Raw genomic sequence first — 18,678 nt, 5'->3', positions numbered from 1 at the left:
GTGGTGTGTGTGTGTGTATGTGTGTGTGTGTGTGTGTCTGTCTGTCTGTGTGCTGAATTAATTGTCTAGAGTGCCATACCCTGCACTAACAAAATTACTGCTGCGCAAAGAAAACAATCCGTGGGAAGGACGTTGTCTTTAAAGATATGTTCCTTTTGTAAACCACCGCGGATATGTCTGTGGACTTTTACGTGGAATAAGAGCAGCCCTCCACGTAAAAACACACCTATTCCGCCAGCCTGAGTGTCGTCTGTGCAGAGTTTTGTTTTTCTTTTCTTTGTTTGTTTGCTTGTTTTTTGCTGAATTAATTTTCCAGATTGACATTCGTACGTGTCACTGACAAAATTACTTCTGCAAGTAAAACAGATCCATGGTGTTCCGTCCAGGCGGATCTGTGGCGGATTACAGGATAGCTTACAGGTGGATGGAAAGTAATTTCCAAAAGTGTGTATGTTAAAAATCGTCAATGGATGGTGAATTTGACCAGTTTAAAGCATGGTATCAACACGTGTGTAGGCGAGTGTGAATGTCAGTGTTTTTATTTTAATATCTTTGAAATAGATACCCCTGTGATGATCTATTACTCTGTAATTTAAGACAAACTTCATCCACCCACGAAAACAGAAACAAACATAAAACATTGCGGTTCTAGTGTAGCACAGGAAGTCTTAGATTTCATTCCCTGTCTCGGTGTTTTCGAACGTATATCAAATAACTGTTTGCTTTCCTCGGGGAACAATTAAAAATAAATATTTATGTTATTTATGGAATGTTTATTCAAAACACAATACAAAACTCAGATAATTATTGTATCTATCCATCATAACGGGCACTATGGTGTATGTAGCCAGTTCTTGCGCCGAGCAACCCTTCTGCAGGGATTCGGAACTTCATATCACGTGTCACATTTGTCGCATTTTTAGCTGCACGTCAGTCGGATTTTGCGATAAACTCCAATAGACATGCTTGTGCAAGACTGCAACAGACCATTCTAATAGTTGCAGCATGCGAATAGCTATCTAGTATATGCGACAGACAGATACTTCATGTCCAACCCTTCATTTCAACCAAATGAACGACACAACTTCTGATGCAAATTGTTACGGGAAAGTCTAGCACACCGTGCAAGTTTGCAACATGCGATTGTCACAAGATACAGCAGAGCTGAATGCAACATGCGATTGTCACAAGATACAGCAGAGCTGAATGCACCTACTTGGGGGCCCGGGTAGCTCAGGTGGTAGAGCACTGGACTTGTGATCGAAAGGTCGCTGGTTCGAATCCGGGCCGGGACGGACACGGGTCAACTTTATGTGCAGACCCAGAGACGGTATTCATCTCCCACCCCCGTGTCACCACAATGGCACGTTAAAGATCTTGGTCATTCTACCATAAGTGCAGATGGCTGATACCACCTAAACACGCAAACATCAAAAGCCGTGAGGGCGTAAAAACTCGAATCGTATAAACCAATTCATGTCCAATATAGGCAATTAAGACCTGACGGACAATAAGCCCCTTAAAATTTACTTTTTTTGCACCTACTTTTGTCATTCGGCCGTGAAGTAGTATTCATCACGTGTCGAGTTGTATTTATCTTCGAATTAACTAAAAACAGGTACAGAAACTACATGTACACATAATTAATTAATTTTAAAAATACAAGAAAAGAACCAGCCGCATTTCATGTCAAAGTTGAGCGCATCTTGTAAGCAGTTGATGAGGGCGAGATGACACGTCATATGAACTGATCCAGTGCTGTGTTATACCATGTCTTCTTTCACCCGCTGGAACATGTTCAGCTTGCATGGTGTATCTGGCGCCTGGTCTACAACAAAGCCTCATATATGTACATAAAAGTACGTTTTACGAAAATCACGAGAAAAAAGTAGGCTACTGCAACAAAGTTAGGGAGGCCCACAATGAAAATCCAAAATGGCGGCCACAGCCGTGAATTTTTTTTACTTTTCTCCGAAGATTTAAAAGGCTAAATAAATATTTCGAAAACGTCAAACAACTTGCAAGGGTTTTTCCAGTTGCTGTTCTTTTGAATGATTGTTGGTATGTGAACGTCCTGTGTTTGTTTCATGAGTAAAACAAGTCCCGAACTGATCCAGTGCTGTATTATACCATATCGCATATCCACAATAAAATACGTGCAATAAGATCAAGAAAATAGCACTACTTCACCTGCTACTTGTCCTCTATTCAAAGCTCCCTCGTGAATCTTGAACTATTTAGTCTCATCCTTGAAAACCATCATGAAGTATTTATTTCAATCGACATCGTAATAGCACCGCTGACGGTGGTCGGAACGTTTCTCTTAATCACCGGTCGACACATACAGTAAACGCTCCAAGGTTCTACGCACCCGGAAGCTTGGCGGTTTCACATGAAATATTCAGGTTTGATTTCTTGCGTATTGATTGCGATTCATAGGACGAGTCACGTTTTGAGATATCAAAGACTCCGGGCTTTACTTTCTGTGCCATGCTGTTACTGATGTTGATATGGTTTCTTTACCTTCAGGGTGACCGAGAACTTCCCTGTTAAAAAAATGTTTCAAATCTCCCTCAGACGTACATTAATCGTTCTTTGGGTTTGAAGCATAGTATTGCACAGAAGGAAAGCCTTACGTGCAGACGTCATGGTGTGGAATCTACTCCATCGACAAATAAGATGGCATTTAGCCAATCGAAACTCTAGACCAGAGTTAAGGTTAGGCGTCAGTCTCCTGTCATAGATGTATTAAAATGTCAAATGATTGATCCTTATTCTGGCAGACAGTTGGTCAAGTGAAGCATAACATTTCTGTCGCGACGGACGCCAGGAGTAAAATGGACTGTCTCATTGAATTTGAAGAATATCCAGTCATTGTTATGATGAAACGGTCGAATAACATATTCTGCGATGAATTTTGCTGAAACTCAACTAGACTTTGGATAATTGTGTTCGAACGCAGATGTTTCTATAGATTTAACATACCATCATGCCGATGAAGTGAACCACACCATGAGTGCTCCATTTCAAGACACCTTCCTTCCCGTGTAAACACACACACACACACACACACACACACACACACACACACACACACACACACACACACACACGCACGCACGCACACACACAACCACACACATACACACACAGTCAGGGAGAGCGTCCGTCTCATGAGAATGACGAGTATGTGTAACACAGAAGCCAAGGCCAGGAGTAGAGTGACGTAAACCACATCAGATCTGTGGAGTGCTTTACTCGGGTTTAAAGGTGGTCGTCTACATTTTTGCTTTTTTTTCTCAATAATCTTGTGGTTAGATTTCGATACAAAATTATGTCAAATGATGAATGAACCATGGGGGAAAAAGTTATAGAAAAAAAATAAGTAAAAAAAGATTTTATTTTTGGGTAGCGTGACTCACGCTTCCAATTATTTGTTTTCTGTTTGCTGAGAACATGTGCTTTGCCTAAAAATACTGACCAATCAAATTCATGTCACTATGCTTATAGCCACGCCCAAACAAGTGCAGCAACAGTTTGACACTGGAGCGCTGTCCACGCTTTTTTTTAAACGCACGAAATGCACGGGATTTGAGAGGAGTTTTGCGCTTGGCATTTTCCAAATAAGGATATCCTACTATGAGTACTACGCTGGAATATTACAATGAATTTTCAAACGGCTACACTGGCTTCGTCTTTCCTGATTGAAATATTGTTGATATTTGTAGATAATAGACTCTGCATTTTAATGGTCAAATGGCGATTTTGGTATAAAAATGTAGACAAGGACCTTTAAAGCATTCTCTCATTTGCAAACAGGGTGTTTTCTGCGTAGCGGGAGCCAGTTTGCTGAATTCATTGTATAGATCTACTTAGGTGTCAATTGCGACATCAATTCAGTAACAACATTCAAACTCTCCATAGAAAGCAGCCTGCAGATGATTATTATTATTTTATTTTTTTTGCTAATTTTTGGTGTCTTATCCAATTTTCATGGGCTGAAACTCCCACGTACTCTCGTGTTTTTTGCACGTGTGAGATCTTACGTGTTTGACCGTTTGTACCCCGCCGTTTAGGCAGCCATAAGCTCGGATTTGGGGGGGACGCATGCTAGGTATTTTCGTGTTTTTATAACCCACCGGACTCTGACATGGATTACATGATATTCCGTGCGCTTTTTCTTATCTAGAAGGGGGATAAGACACTAACAGACCTGCACACAAGTTGGAGGGCCCCAAAGGGGGGGTATCATCCCGATCACGGGAAGGGAAATTTTAGCTTTCACGATCACAGTTACCTTGATTTTTGTTTTCACGATCACGAACACCAGTGGCAAATCACGGTCACGGTAAAAGTTGCATGAACAGAAAGCACGTGTCAAAGTAAACACAACCACACAGTAATTCGCTCCTCTGGATCTATATTGTTTATTCAACACAAAGTGAGAACTGTTGCACTTTTTTATTATTATTTTTTAAATTCTTTTTCATACACACATAGAAATACATATCATGATTTGTAATCAGTAACAAGAATGTTGTTTTCATTGTTTTCTCTCTCTCTCTCTCTCTCTCTCTCTCTCTCTCTCTCTCTCTCTCTCTCTCTCTCTCTCTCTCTCTCTCTCTCCACTCATACACATTCAACTCCCACACCCTCACTCACACACATGCATATATACTTGCACAATTTCACATTTCCAGAGCTAAATCTTGTAAACCCATTTTCTCAAAAACTATTGGGTGGATTGAAATTAAAGTACACGTATGTGTAATGGGTTCTTTGTTTTCAACTTTGCCATACAATTTGAGGTACACCATCGCCTGGTTTCATGGCCTTGAAAAACAAACAGGAATGCTACAGGCCCAAAATGTTTTTACCTGAAAGAAGCGCGCAGTGCCAGTGGCGAAGCCACAAGCCTGATCCTGCGAAGCAGGCGAGCCAACTAGGGGGTCCGGGGGCATGCCCCCCCGAACATTTTTTCAAAAAACGGTTAAAATCTGTGCAATCTGGTGCATTCTGGGCATCATTTTCAGGGCTGTAATAGTGTTGTGATCTTGTTAAAAATCCCATTTTAGCCTCCCCCCACCACCATTCAACACACCTCCAAACTGGTGAAAACAACACTACTGTGCGCTGGCTTCATTGAGACCGGCGCCCGGTCGCGTTGCGCGATATTCACACGGATCGTTTTTGCGGAAATTTGTCAACTTCACCGGAATAAATTTGACTTTACCGGATTTTGAAAACGGCTTTATCGGATTTCCGGCAATTACCGGAAAAGTAGCATACCTGACAAAATCCCCAACGAACATGACTTTGATCGTCTTTGACATGAGGATCAAGTGACCCAAACTGGCACGTCTCCCCGCCATTGTTTCCGAATTTAACCCATTGTTGATATTAAAGTTTACAGGCGCTAAAAATAAATCCAAGCTTAATGCAAAGAAGCGACAATTAGAATCTATGCCAAGCGTGTCCACGTTGCTGGGATGAAAAACACATTTCTAGTTTCGGTTTTCAATTTTTGGCTACACGCAGACTCGATCTCGAGCCAGTTGAGGTCACACTGAGCGAGTGACAGCCGGACGTGGCAATGTCGACAATGTCAACGATCTCACTCAAGCTCAAAGATCTTGAACAAATTTCAAGATCTTTGCCTACATTCAGAACAGTCATAGAGCAACATAGATCAATATACCTTGATATTTCGTCTTCGGAAAGACCGACCCGTAGCCTGACCTTTCCACCAAGGAAGGCATTCTCGCCGCCTGCTTTGGTGTGGCTTGAATCCACACAATATAACAGAAGTTCGATGACAGTACCGCTGCACGCCATTTTTGATCTTCGAATTCGAATTTGACTGAATGCACTCAAAACTTTTGCACGAAGCCCTTCCATTGGATGAAGTTTGGCAGACTTTTGCAATTTGCCTTCTGATTTGATCTCTTTTTTTTGTGTGATTGGTTCTCTTAAAGGGAATTCGAAGCAATCGCTGTCAAAATCATATTTCTGAATGTGTTGTTGCTTCCCTTCAATCGGGATTGGCTCCTTGACGAATTGAGGATCATAGAGTGATACAGCTGTGAAAAATGTACGTTGAAAATAAAATGCTTTGCAATAATGCCCATCACGATCACGAAAACAAATGACGATCACGATCACGAGACTTGATTTTTTTGTCATCACAGATCACGGCCAAAGTCCCATCACGATCACAGAAATGGAAATTTCGGCAATCACGGTCACAGAAAGGTCAAAAAACGCCAATCACGATCACGATTTTAAATCCTTTGGGGCCCTCAAGTTGACCTAGCAGATCTGAAAAATCCCCCTCCTTATCCCAACAGGTGCGGCCGGGGTTCGAACACTCAACCTGCCACATGGGAGCCTGCCGGCGTCTTACCCACTGGGCCATTGCGCTTGTCAGATCTGTTTGTTTGTTTGTTTGCTTAACGCCCAGCCGACCACGAAGGGCCATATCAGGGCGGTGCTGCTTTGACATTTAACGTGCGCCACACACAAGACAGAAGTCGCAGCACAGGCTTCATGTCTCACCCAGTCACATTATTCTGACACCGGACCAACCAGTCCTAGCACTAACCCCATAATGCCAGACGCCAGGCGGAGCAGCCACTAGATTGCCAATTTTAAAGTCTTAGGTATGACCCGGCCGGGGTTCGAACCCACGACCTCCCGATCACGGGGCGGACGCCTTACCACTAGGCCAACCGTGCCGGTGTCAGATCTGTTTCGTTTCACAAGATGGTTTATACGGAAAGGAAGGGATCTTTAAGATACAAGCGATGACACATATTCTTTGTAAGTCCGAACACAACAGAGTCTTGCGGTTCCCATCAGACAATTTATAAAAGCGTTCAGCATAGTTCACCGAGTCAGACGAATCTTATAAATCGCTGTAAAATTCAGACAAGAGATAAGCCGAGTTCCCTAGAGGTAGGAGCTTGATGAAATCACGGTAATGCATTGTGGTATCGGGTGACGATGTGGGTGTATTATTTGATAGGAAGCGGCGAGCAGCAATCTCGGTCCCCCCCCCCCCCCCCCAAACCCCTGATGATCGATAACTGGGACTCGTGACATCTGCTCGGCTCGTCATCTGCCTCGCTCGGCCTACCGTACCGTACTGCGCCACGTTTCTTCTTCAAATTGCACACAGGCACGCTAGAACACGCACACACGCACATAATGTCAAAGTCTCTGCCCCTGCCCCCTCCTCACAACCCCCTCTCGTTTTTGTTTTAGTACTTTTTTGGTTGTTTTTTCTTTCTTTCTTTTTTTTCCACGACTACATCACCTCCGTGACCCCCTCCCCCAACCCCTTAAACATATCCACAACCTCCTGGCCCTCGCTCTCCGCCTCTGATCCGTCCTCTTTTTAAATCCCTTCTTTCTCTTCGGTCAGACTCCCCCCCCCCCTTCCCAAATCATCACCCCCCCCTCCCCACCCCCCATCCCGTCCGTATGGGTCCAACTGACGTCCGGACACTACTGTCATAGTGCACTTCAGTTGTAGTCAACACGTGGAGCGGTGTTATACAATACTGATCTCCAGCCAACAAGCTTTTCGACAATATTGAAGCTGATTGCAACTACATGCGCATTTTACTACTTTGCAGCGCTCAGCTAACGAGCATTTTGATAACACTGAAGCTGTGATTGGGCCCACAACCACGCGGGAAGCGCACTTTCCAGTGCTCATCTCTTGGCAACCTAAACAACAATGCTGGCTCAACTCTAACACCACATTTCTTGGACGTTGACAATTTTGGGGAAAGGAAACTACTGGCGCGCTAGCGTTTGCTGTTGGCCTGTGATGACCTCAGTCGCCAGTGTATGTGCACACTAATAAGTCAGTGATTTGTGCAGGCTTTCAGGGTCAGTTCCAGTTTGCGTCTGGCACCCGTGAATTGCCCGAAAATGTCACTATTCGACCTTCGTTTGTTCGGCATGAGAAGTTTTCAGTGGCGAGTTCAGCGAACGTTCACTTGAGGTTTGGGATCCTGCAGTTAAAAGTTTAAAGGTCGGTATCGTTCACGACTAATGCTGTAGGCCTACTACGTACGCGACACGCATTTCTCCCGAATACAATCATGCAAACTGCGTTCTATCGCAACAGGACAACCCTCCGAGTACCCACCATGCATGTTGTGTGCGGTTTCCTGTGTAGACACTGTGTGAAACAGGTTGAAATACGTGATGATAAACAATTGTGAGTGATTCAGTGTTAGCACCTTTATAGCTCATCATTGCACAAGCGCGGCGCGTCCGTGGCAAACAAGATATGATGTGTTGTACTAAACACCTGTTGCCACACTACGTATACAAAAGCTTCGTCAACAAACACATCAATTGCCTGTGGCTAGTTAAAACGCTAAGAGAATGTGCATAGCAAACTGTCATTTCTCCCTCTGTCCTCTCTGTTATCGCCCCCCTCTCCCCCCGCCCCACCTCCACCACGTTCATACTCTACTCTCTTTTATTAGCAAGGGCAACAGGTGGCTGCAATGTAGAGCAGCCGAGAAGTAGGCTACATTGTTAAACAGAATTCAGTACTCGCAACACACAATATGTTGTCAATATAGGTTCAGTCTATGTTTCGTTCTCGTGCAGTTTCGTCGTCAACGTTCGGGCGTGTGACAAAAACGACCGTGAATCCATTACTCCTGGAGTTTCCATTGCCGTTGCAATAGATGACAATGGAGTGGACAGTAAATACTTTCAGACGTTTGCCATTTAGCACAAGGAGTCAGCCTACGTCTCAACAACAGAGTCATGTTGTTGTGAACTGACAGCGACAGAGAGCGAAGGCGGAGAAGAAATCGGCAAACATTGAGTTCGTAGAAACCCATCACGAGAAAGTTGAACAGAAAACGATCATCGTTAAGTACGTGAAGCAGAAAACAATCACTCACAGCCGAAACAGAAAACGATCAGCGTTAAGTACGTGAAACAGAAAACAATCACTCACAGTCGAAACAGAAAACGATCAGCGTTAAGTACGTGCAACAGAAAACAATCACTCACAGCCGAAACAGAAAACGATCAGCGTTAAGTACGTGAAACAGAAAACAATCACTCACAGCCGAAACAGAAAACGATCAGCGTTAAGTACGTGAAACAGAAAACAATCACTCACAGCCGAAACAGAAAACGATCAGCGTTAAGTACGTGAAACAGAATACAATCACTCACAGCCGAAATAGAAAACGATCAGCGTTAAGTACGTGAAACAGAAAATAATCACTCACAGCCGAAATAGAAAACGATCAGCGTTAAGTACGTGAAACAGAAAACAATCACTCACAGCCGAAACAGAAAACGATCAGCGTTAAGTACGTGAAACAGAAAACAATCACTCACAGCCGAAACAGAAAACGATCAGCGTTAAGTACGTGAAACAGAAAATAATCACTCACAGCCGAAACAGAAAACGATCAGCGTTAAGTACGTGAAACAGAAAACAATCACCCATAGCCGAAACAGAAAACGATCACTCATAACACAAACAGAAAACGATCAGTGACAGTGATACAGAAAACAATCACTCATAACCAAAACAAAAAACGATCAGTGAAATTGATACAGTAAACCATTATTCCTAACCGAATCAGAAAACGATCAGTGAACGTGATACAGAAAACAGTGATTAGAACGGGGCATGTGTTACAGAAAGCAAATCTTATTAATAACAGAGGAGGAAAACGACCAGTGTCGGGAAAGGGATTCAGACAACAATTACAAGAAGCCGAGCCAGAAAACAACCAGAAACGAACAGAACACGACCAGTGAAAAGCGACACAGGAAACGATTACTAGAAACCGAGACAGAAAACAATAAGTGGAAAGTGAGACAGACACTAATATTACTAATAACCGACACAAACAATCTTCAACAAAAAATGACACCCGAAAAATTACCAATAAACGAGACAGAACACAATCACTGAACAAAACAACGCGAACAAAAAAACAATAACTAGAAACTGAAACAAAAAATGCCAAATGAAACTAACAAAGTCAATTACTAATAACCCAAACAGAAAACGATCAATGGAAAGCGAATGAGACAGAAGACAATTACGAGCAACATAGACAGAAAACTATCATGATATAACAAATAAAACTTACGAATAACCGAGGAAGAAAACGAGCAGTCAAAAGTGATCCAGAAAACAATACTCCTAACGAAAACAAAAACGCGACAGAAAACAATTACTGGAAACTGCGACTGCAGACAGCCTCCAGACAATTGTGTTTTTTGTTGTGATCGTTGCATTTTGCTCTCGTTCTTCGGTCATTATATTCCTTATGGGAACGTCGGGACACACAGAAGACGACAACGATACGCTTAGCACTGCTAATTGTGTTGTTTTAACAAGGAGAAGCGATGATATTGCCATGAGATTGGTATGCTTTCCCGGACACACATACTAAGCGTGTGTGCTATGGACATCTGTTGATGGCCTTTTCACCATCATCAACCCAGGTTCACTAAGGGAGGAAAGTGAATCTGTGTATCGTTTCGTGGCGTTCGTTGGTTTGATGGGATGTCTTTATTGAGCGAGCAGCGTAGGAGAGGAGAAGAGAGGAGAGGAGAGGAGTAGAGTTAGTTTAGCATCTTGACAGAATCAGCGTTGTGACGTGCGTGTTTCGGCTCAGTTCACTGTGCATGCGTAGATACACTGTCAAGTTATTGTTGGTGGTGCTCGTGCGGCACTTTTCGGCTGACAGCGGCTTTAGGCCTGAAAAAGGAGTTACAGAGTCTCAGGCAAGTATTTCTTTGTTTTAAATGTTTTATCTGTTTTGTGGAAAATGTCACCAAAACTATTCTTTGCGCTTTTGTTTATTATTGATTGATTGATCGATTGATTCACGTATATATTATTCTGTCACTTTATGTCCTTTGTTTCTCTACTTTTCCCAACCCACTTATCTCTCTCTCTCTCTCTCTCTCTCTCTCTCTCACTCTCTCTCTCTCTCTCTCTCTCTCTCTCTCTCTCTCTCTCTCTCTCTCTCTCTCTCTCTCTGTAGCTGTCGCTGTCTCTCTTTTTCTCTATCTCCCTTCCACTTCGCTTTCTTTCTTCCCCTCTCTCTCTCTCTCTCTCTCTCTCTCTCTCTCTCTCTCTCTCTCTCTCTCCCTCTCTTTCTCTCTCTCTCTCTCTCTCTCTCTCTCTCTCTCTCTCGGCTCTCTCGGCTCTCTCTGTGTCTGTCTGTCTGTCTCTGTCTCTCTTTTTCTCTCTTTTTCTCTCTCTGTCTCTGTCTCTGTCTCTCTCTGTCTCTGTCTCTCTCTTTCTCTTAGTCTCTCTCTCTCTCTCTCTCTCTCTCTCTCTCTCTCTCTCTCTCTCTCACTCTCTCTGTTGTGTATACGTTGTCTCTATTTTTGAAAGATTTGTCTTCTTCTTTGCGACCAATACTGTCGCTTCTACGCTGGATAGTTTGTTAATATCCATTTATCTTATTCGTACATGTGCAATCTGGCTTTGTCCTTTTTTGCTGCTTGACAATGAATTTTGAGAAGCCGCGTATTTTTACGTTACACTTTTTTTTTTTTACTAACAATATGCTTTTCAGCCCAGACAATTACCGTGTAGAAATATCTATTTACACTGTAAACTGGAAAAAGACTAATAGTGTAGTCTGTCCCACAGAAATCCCATATCAGTTTGGCATCGATAGTCGGCGAATCACCGAAACATTTCAAATCGCCGAAAACGTTTGCTGTAATTTTAGTTGCAGAGCTTTTGAAATGTCCCACGGCTATTGAAAGGACTGCCTCAATATAACGAAATTTGCCGAATCTTGTGTGGCCCTTTCAAACAAAATCTGACGAAGACAATAAACCCTAGCAACATTTCTGCCACATAAGGCCGAAAAACAATTTCAAGAATTCCAATGCCAAACAAATTCACCGGATTTACTAGCTAGACTTACTCTTGTTTGTGTCTTTTCTCTACTCAGAAGTGATGGAGTATTCATACATTACAGAATATACAGCATTTTATTATCCAGAGTTCTCTAGGAATTTGTCTTTTTGAGATTGTGTTTTTTTGAATTTGTCAAAATTCAAGATTTAAGAACAGCAGATGAGGTTTTCTGTGTTATTCAACTCTTTATTAAGCTTCTGTGTCCGCGGGCCTTTGCATTAAGAGCTTTCATCGTTCAGAGAGTATTAAAATATGGAGCAGTCATCGGTATTTTCGTACGAGACACATGGCGGGGTTCACACGAATCCGGCTCTACCAGAAGCATGGTAAATTGATTCGATGTCAACAGAGTGTCTCGGGCACACCTCTCGGGTTTCAACAGGGTGTAGGCTTAATTGTCTTGATTTTGCTGTAACCGGGATATAGCGGGGGGGGGGGGGGGGGGGGGAAGACGTGGGGGAGGGTGTGTGTGTGTGTGTGTGTGTGTTATGTGTGTGTGTGTGTGTGTGTGTGTGTGTGTGTGTGTGTGTGTGTGTGTGTGTGTGATTGTTTGTGAATTCCAAAAACCTTTTTCTATTTTTTCTCTCGGCTGGATTACATTTGTATAATTTTATACTCGTACCATTACAGTTTGCAATAAAGCTTCATGAATTTATTTTTCTCGTAGAAATCTCCAATGGGCAAAAACCATGTGAAAAATTGTGGTTTTACCATTTCACGAGGAATAATCCGTAACTTACATGACGGTTAAGAATTTCTACTTACAAAAAATTATTTAATTGCATCTTCAATAGGCGCAGGCACATTTGAGTAGTAAAACAGCACTAACAATAAATTTAAAACGTATTGAGGTTGTTTTAGGAATGTTTGTGTGTAGGAGATGCCACAAGACATTCCCGAAAGAATTGAAGGTACTGCTTTTACAATAGTTTCCCCGGACATTTTCTTGTAAACAAGGTGTTGACTCACAGGGACTTTATCCTGCACAGGAATGACTGCAACACCAGCTACTGATGTTACTATCATCCAAAACCATAGTGCATGTGACCAGAAAATACTTGCTTGTATTTTTTGTTATGAGTTTCTGTTCATAAAGAGTATACCCGGAGAGTAACGTACACGACGTTTTTGAACGTATTTATTTCTCTCAGGACTAGGAGCTACAAGTAATATGCATGTATTGATGTGCCTCAATGAGCTAACGGCGGACCATAGCAGGGACGAGTACTGTTTAGCTTTTATATCTTTTTGTATAAGCTGCAGCTGGGACACCCAGATAATAAAAATTTAAATGGTCGCTTCTTATGAACGTAGTTTTGGGAGCGCTGCTTCCAACATTTGAGGCGAAGGAAAGTCTCTTACCCTGTAGGTTAATGTGCAAGGTTTGCGGTGTTCAGGCTCTGCAAACTTGACACTGAGCAATGGTAGCAGAAACATTCTTTTGTTCGCTTTTTGGTTCTAATTCCGGGGGATAAATACCATCCGTAAATAGGAAATCCCTATCGAGAGCTGTTGGAAAAGGTTGAAACTTGCAATGCAATCGTTTCTAGGGAAGCATTTTAAAGAATATAAATCAAAAATTGGGTTTGGCATCAAGACAATCAAAACCCTAAAGATGTTGTGTTCTGTGTCTCTGGTCGGTAAGCTGGTTGCTTGATTGGTTGAAATGATGTTGTTAACCCATGCACAAATCTTGGCAGATCCGTTGAGGATGACACAATGGCTTACATCAGAAGGACGACGCCTTTCAAATTCTCTGACTCTAACATTGACACCAGAAAGGATGTGTGTTAGAAGCCAAACGAAAGACATGAAACTTAGACACGTTGAAAGTTCAGTGACCCTCAGAAGCTGGTACTGTCCGCCTGAAATAAAAACGGACTCTTCTTTTTCCAACAAGTGAGTGCGGTCTTTGCAGGTTCGTGACATCTGATGCTGTGGGGGGGTCGATACTCGTTCAAGTTTTTCTCTAGTGTTGACATTTTCATTAACGGTGTGTGTGTGTGTGTGTGTGTGTGTGTGTGTGTGTGTGTGTGTGTGTGTGTGTGTGTGTGTGTGTGTGTCCCGCCCTCTCTCTCTCTCCTCTCTCTCTCTCTCTCCCCCCCCCCACTCTCTCTCCTCTCCCCCCCACTCTCTCTCTCTCTCTCTCTCCTCTCTCTCTCTCTCCTCTCTCTCTCTCTCTCTCTCTCTCTCCCCCCACTCTCTCTCCTCTCTCTCTCTCTCTCTCTCCTCTCTCTCTCTCTCCCCTCTCTCTCTCTCTCTCTCTCTCTCTCTCCCCCCCACTCTCTCCCCCCCGACTCTCTCTCACCTCACACCTCTCTCTTTCTTTCTTTCTTTCTTTCTTTCTGTTGGTCTCTCTATGTCTGTCTGTCTGACTGTCTGTCTCTATTTCTGTCTGTCTGTCTGTCTCTGTCTTTGTCTCTCACTTTCTCTGCCAAATGCCGATTTTAGTTGAAATATGATTTGTTCCAGTTTCAAAGCTCATATTTTCGTACACTTTGCTAGTTTTCAGCACGTGTGCTTTTGTTTTGAATGTAGGTACATTTTCACAGTCGCCAACAGTTTACAATCTAACACTGGTTAAGAATGTAATGCATTTAGGCGTACTGTGATTTGTTTTCCCCACAGACAGAACTTGATTGATAGAACTGTGACACGTGAGAAGATGTTTGGAGAAAGTGCAATCGCGTCCAAACAGGATTTATATCTAAGGTCTATTATCAGGTCAAAATAAGCACAGAAACAAATAAATTTAAAAAAAACGGAGTATTAACTGTGATATGCAAGAGGATGTTTGAGAAAAAAATTTCGACCGTACCCAGACAAGATTTATGTCTAAAGTCTAGTAAAAGTAATGACATCCATAAATGAAAGCCCACGCCTTTAAAGGCTGCCATATACGTAGCGTTCATTAATTAATTCATATTGTTTACATGTGCCAATAATGTTATAAAACTGTACCTAAGGGGATATAATAACGATTGGCTGTAGCTTTCGAACACAGAAAAAATTATTTCAGTATTGCAAAGTGGTGTTGATAGTGTCGAATGTAAACAGAACAGTCTCAAAGTGAAAGTGGATGTTTTCCGGAAATTGCGAAGTTAACAAGAATACAGAAAAGCGCGCTTTCCTGCTTAGCACAATACGCTACCGCGCTAATCTGGCGTGTCAATATCACTACGTTTTGCACGTGGAAGGTGAGCGATTTCCTTTACGCGGGGATTGACGAAGCTGCACTGTCTGTCGGTCTAAAAATAGCCCAAGTCCTGGAGAACTGTTGCTAACCATAGCAATAAAAAATTAATTATTTCTCGTAATTGGTAAGGACTTCAAACCTAAAACTTTGCAGGAAGCTTTATTTTTTCATCCCCGCAACGATGGGAAAAGCCCTGGAAGTAATTAAACTAATTAAATAGGACTATATGTCAGCCTTTAAAGACACAGTCCTTCCCTTGAAAACAGTTCAGCTCACCATCTCAGATCTGACCAGGCTCTTACATGGGTTAAGACCATCCCTCCACTTGGTCACATACCAAACATAAACAGCGTGGATGCTTCCTGTGGGAATTTTTTATGAATTAATTTCGTAAAAGCCACTCAAAGAATCAATTCAACAAAACATTCTACATGTTGATTTTTGGTATGTTTCCAAGTGGAGGGACGGTCTTATTTTATGTACAAGCCTGACTAGACCTGGGATGGTGAACCCAACTGCTTTCAAGAGAAGGAGTGTGCCCTTCAACTAGGCGATCCAAGTGGATGTTTGAAGAATATTGCAACCCTGTATATAGAAAGAATTTATTGCTAATGTCAAGACAAAATAAGAACATACACAAACCAAAGCAAAAAATTGAACTTTTAGATGCCGGGGGCTGTTTGAAGATTGTGTAACCCTGCCCAGATAGGATGTATTTCAAAGGCCCATTATCAAGTCAAAATAAGTACATACAAAAATGAAACCCCTAACATTTAACGATGAGATGTGAGAGAACGTTTGAAGAATGTGCAATGTTATCCAGGGAGGAAGTGCGTCACGAAGCAGGATGAAGACCAAAGGGTGTTTGTACTGCAGCTGCCTTGGTGATGTAAGACGTTGACTTCTGATTGTGTGCACGGTGTGATTGATTGATTGATTGATCGATTGATTTGTGTGTGTGTGTTTGTTTGTGTGTGTGTGTGTTTGTGTGTGTGTGTTTGTGTGTGTGTGTGCGTGTGTGTGTGTGTGTATGTGTGTGTGTGTGTGTGTGTGTGTGTGTGTGTGTGTGTGTGTGAGTGTGTACGTGTGTGTGTGTGTGTGTGGTGATGTTTGAATGAGGAAGTGCGTCAAGAAGTAGACCAAAAGGTGCAGCTGTTTTCGCTTCTGATAGAGTGCACGGTTTGATTGATTGATTGATTGATTGATTGATTGATTGTGTGTGTGTGTGCGTGCGTGCGTGCGTGCGTGCGTGCGTGTGTGTGTGCGTGCGTGCGTGCGTGTGTGTGTGGGTCTGTCTGTCTGTCTGTCTGTCTCTCTGTCCAATATAAAGACCATTGGGTCGATTTACTTGTGAACATCTTGTTTTGTCATAAATTAAAAGTTTCAATAACTAACCTTTCTGGGGTTGGGTTTTTTTCCCCGGTTTTTTTTTCTTCTCGATTTTGGAAGGTCAAGAGCAAAACAAACATAGAAGTACAGCCTCCCCCTACGCAAAATTAATAAATGATATGAATAGAAAATATGAATATCTTTTTAATTTGTAAAGACAACTAAAGCATCAAAGAACAAAACAGAACAATAATATATATACCAAGGGCACAATAAAAATCCTTTTTGTAACACAGTATGAATGCATCATATCTTCCCTGTTGTTGACGGTCGTGTTCGATAGCGTGCGACATTAATGTAACCAAACATACATCAGCTGGGATGAGTCACAGGGAATTTGTTACAAACACCTGTGACCGATCGTTTCTAATAGTCAGGCAAAAGCAGAGAGAGGGCGAGTAAGAGAGAGAGAGAGAGAGAGAGAGGGAGAGAGAGAGAGAGAGAGAGAGAGAGAGAGAGAGAGAGAGAGAGAGAGAGAGAGAGAGAGAGAGAGAGAGAGAGAGATTGAATTGAATTGAATTGAATTGAATTGAATTGAACTTTATTTAACAAGGATTAAGATTTAAGGCTACGCCCTTTCTTACAATCTGTCCTTGGGACGCATAGACACACAATGATAAAATAAACAAAATAAAAAATATAAAAAGTTAACAACAAAAGGAGGTCGTAAAACCTAAACTCGTGATGATAAAGATGACGATGATGATGATAATGATGATGATGATGATGATGATGATGATGATGATGATGATGATGATGATGATGATGATGATGATGATGATGATGATAAGGCATGAAGAGCATACACATGTGGTTATTCATAAAATCAAATGCATACTATGCAGGTAATTATGCATACAAGCTGGTAGCAATGGAGCATGTAGCAATAGTACAACAAAACTATGTTCAGATTATAAAATGCACAGCATATTTTTGACATAATACTAAGTGTGGTAAATCGAAACACGTTAAACTACTCAGACATGAAGTGTTTTTTAACACATTTTTTAAAACTTGTTAATGACTTTAAGTGCTTGAATGACGATGGAAGTGAATTCCAGACTGATGTACCCGAAAAAGCAAGACTGGTCTTATAAAGGTCAATTCGTGGAATCGGTGGGATCAAGTTGACAGACCCATATCTGTCGGTAGCTTTTTGACTCACATGCGAAGCAAAAGTGAGTCTATGTACTCACCCGAGTCGTCCGTCCGTCCGTCCTGGCGTCCGTCCGTCCGTCCGTCCGGAAAACTTTAACGTTGGATATTTCTTGGACACTATTCAGTCTATCAGTACCAAATTTGGCAAGATGGTGTATGATGACAAGGCCCCAAAAAACATACATAGCATCTTGACCTTGCTTCAAGGTCAAGGTCGCAGGGGCCATAAATGTTGTCTAAAAAACAGCTATTTTTCACATTTTTCCCATTTTCTCTGAAGTTTTTGAGATTGAATACCTCACCTATATATGATATATAGGGCAAAGTAAGCCCCATCTTTTGATACCAGTTTGGTTTATCTTGCTTCAAGGTCAAGGTCACAGGAGCTCTTCAAAGTTGGATTGTATACATATTTTGAAGTGACCTTGACCCTGAACTATGGAAGATAACTGTTTCAAACTTAAAAATTATGTGGGGCACATATTATGCTTTCATCATGAGACACATTTGGTCACATATGATCAAGGTCAAGGTCACTTTGACCCTTATGAAATGTGACCAAAATAAGGTAGTGAACCACTAAAAGTGACCATATCTCATGGTAGAAAGAGCAAATAAGCACCATTGTATTTCCTATGTCTTGAATTAACAGCTTTGTGTTGCATGACCTTGGATGACCTTGACCTTGGGTCAAGGTCACATGTATTTTGGTAGGAAAAATGTGTAAAGCAGTTCTTAGTGTATGATGTCATTGCTAGGTTTAGCTGAAGGTCAAGGTCATGTAAAGGTCAAGCATGTGAGTCGTATGGGCTTTGCCCTTCTTGTTTAAATAATGATGTAATGTAAATCGGCACTTTACCGTGATACAATTTATGCATGAAAATGGCCTTGTTTAACTTAAGATGCTTCTCCAGTGGAAGAAATATAAGCATTTTTAACTTCATATCTGTTGAGAAATTATCCTTTACAGTGAGTTTAGCTGACCGACGAT

This window comes from Littorina saxatilis, linkage group LG2 (assembly GCF_037325665.1).
Source record: "Littorina saxatilis isolate snail1 linkage group LG2, US_GU_Lsax_2.0, whole genome shotgun sequence".
Lineage (NCBI taxonomy): Eukaryota > Metazoa > Mollusca > Gastropoda > Littorinimorpha > Littorinidae > Littorina > Littorina saxatilis.
Note: the sequence above shows the minus strand (reverse complement) of the source record.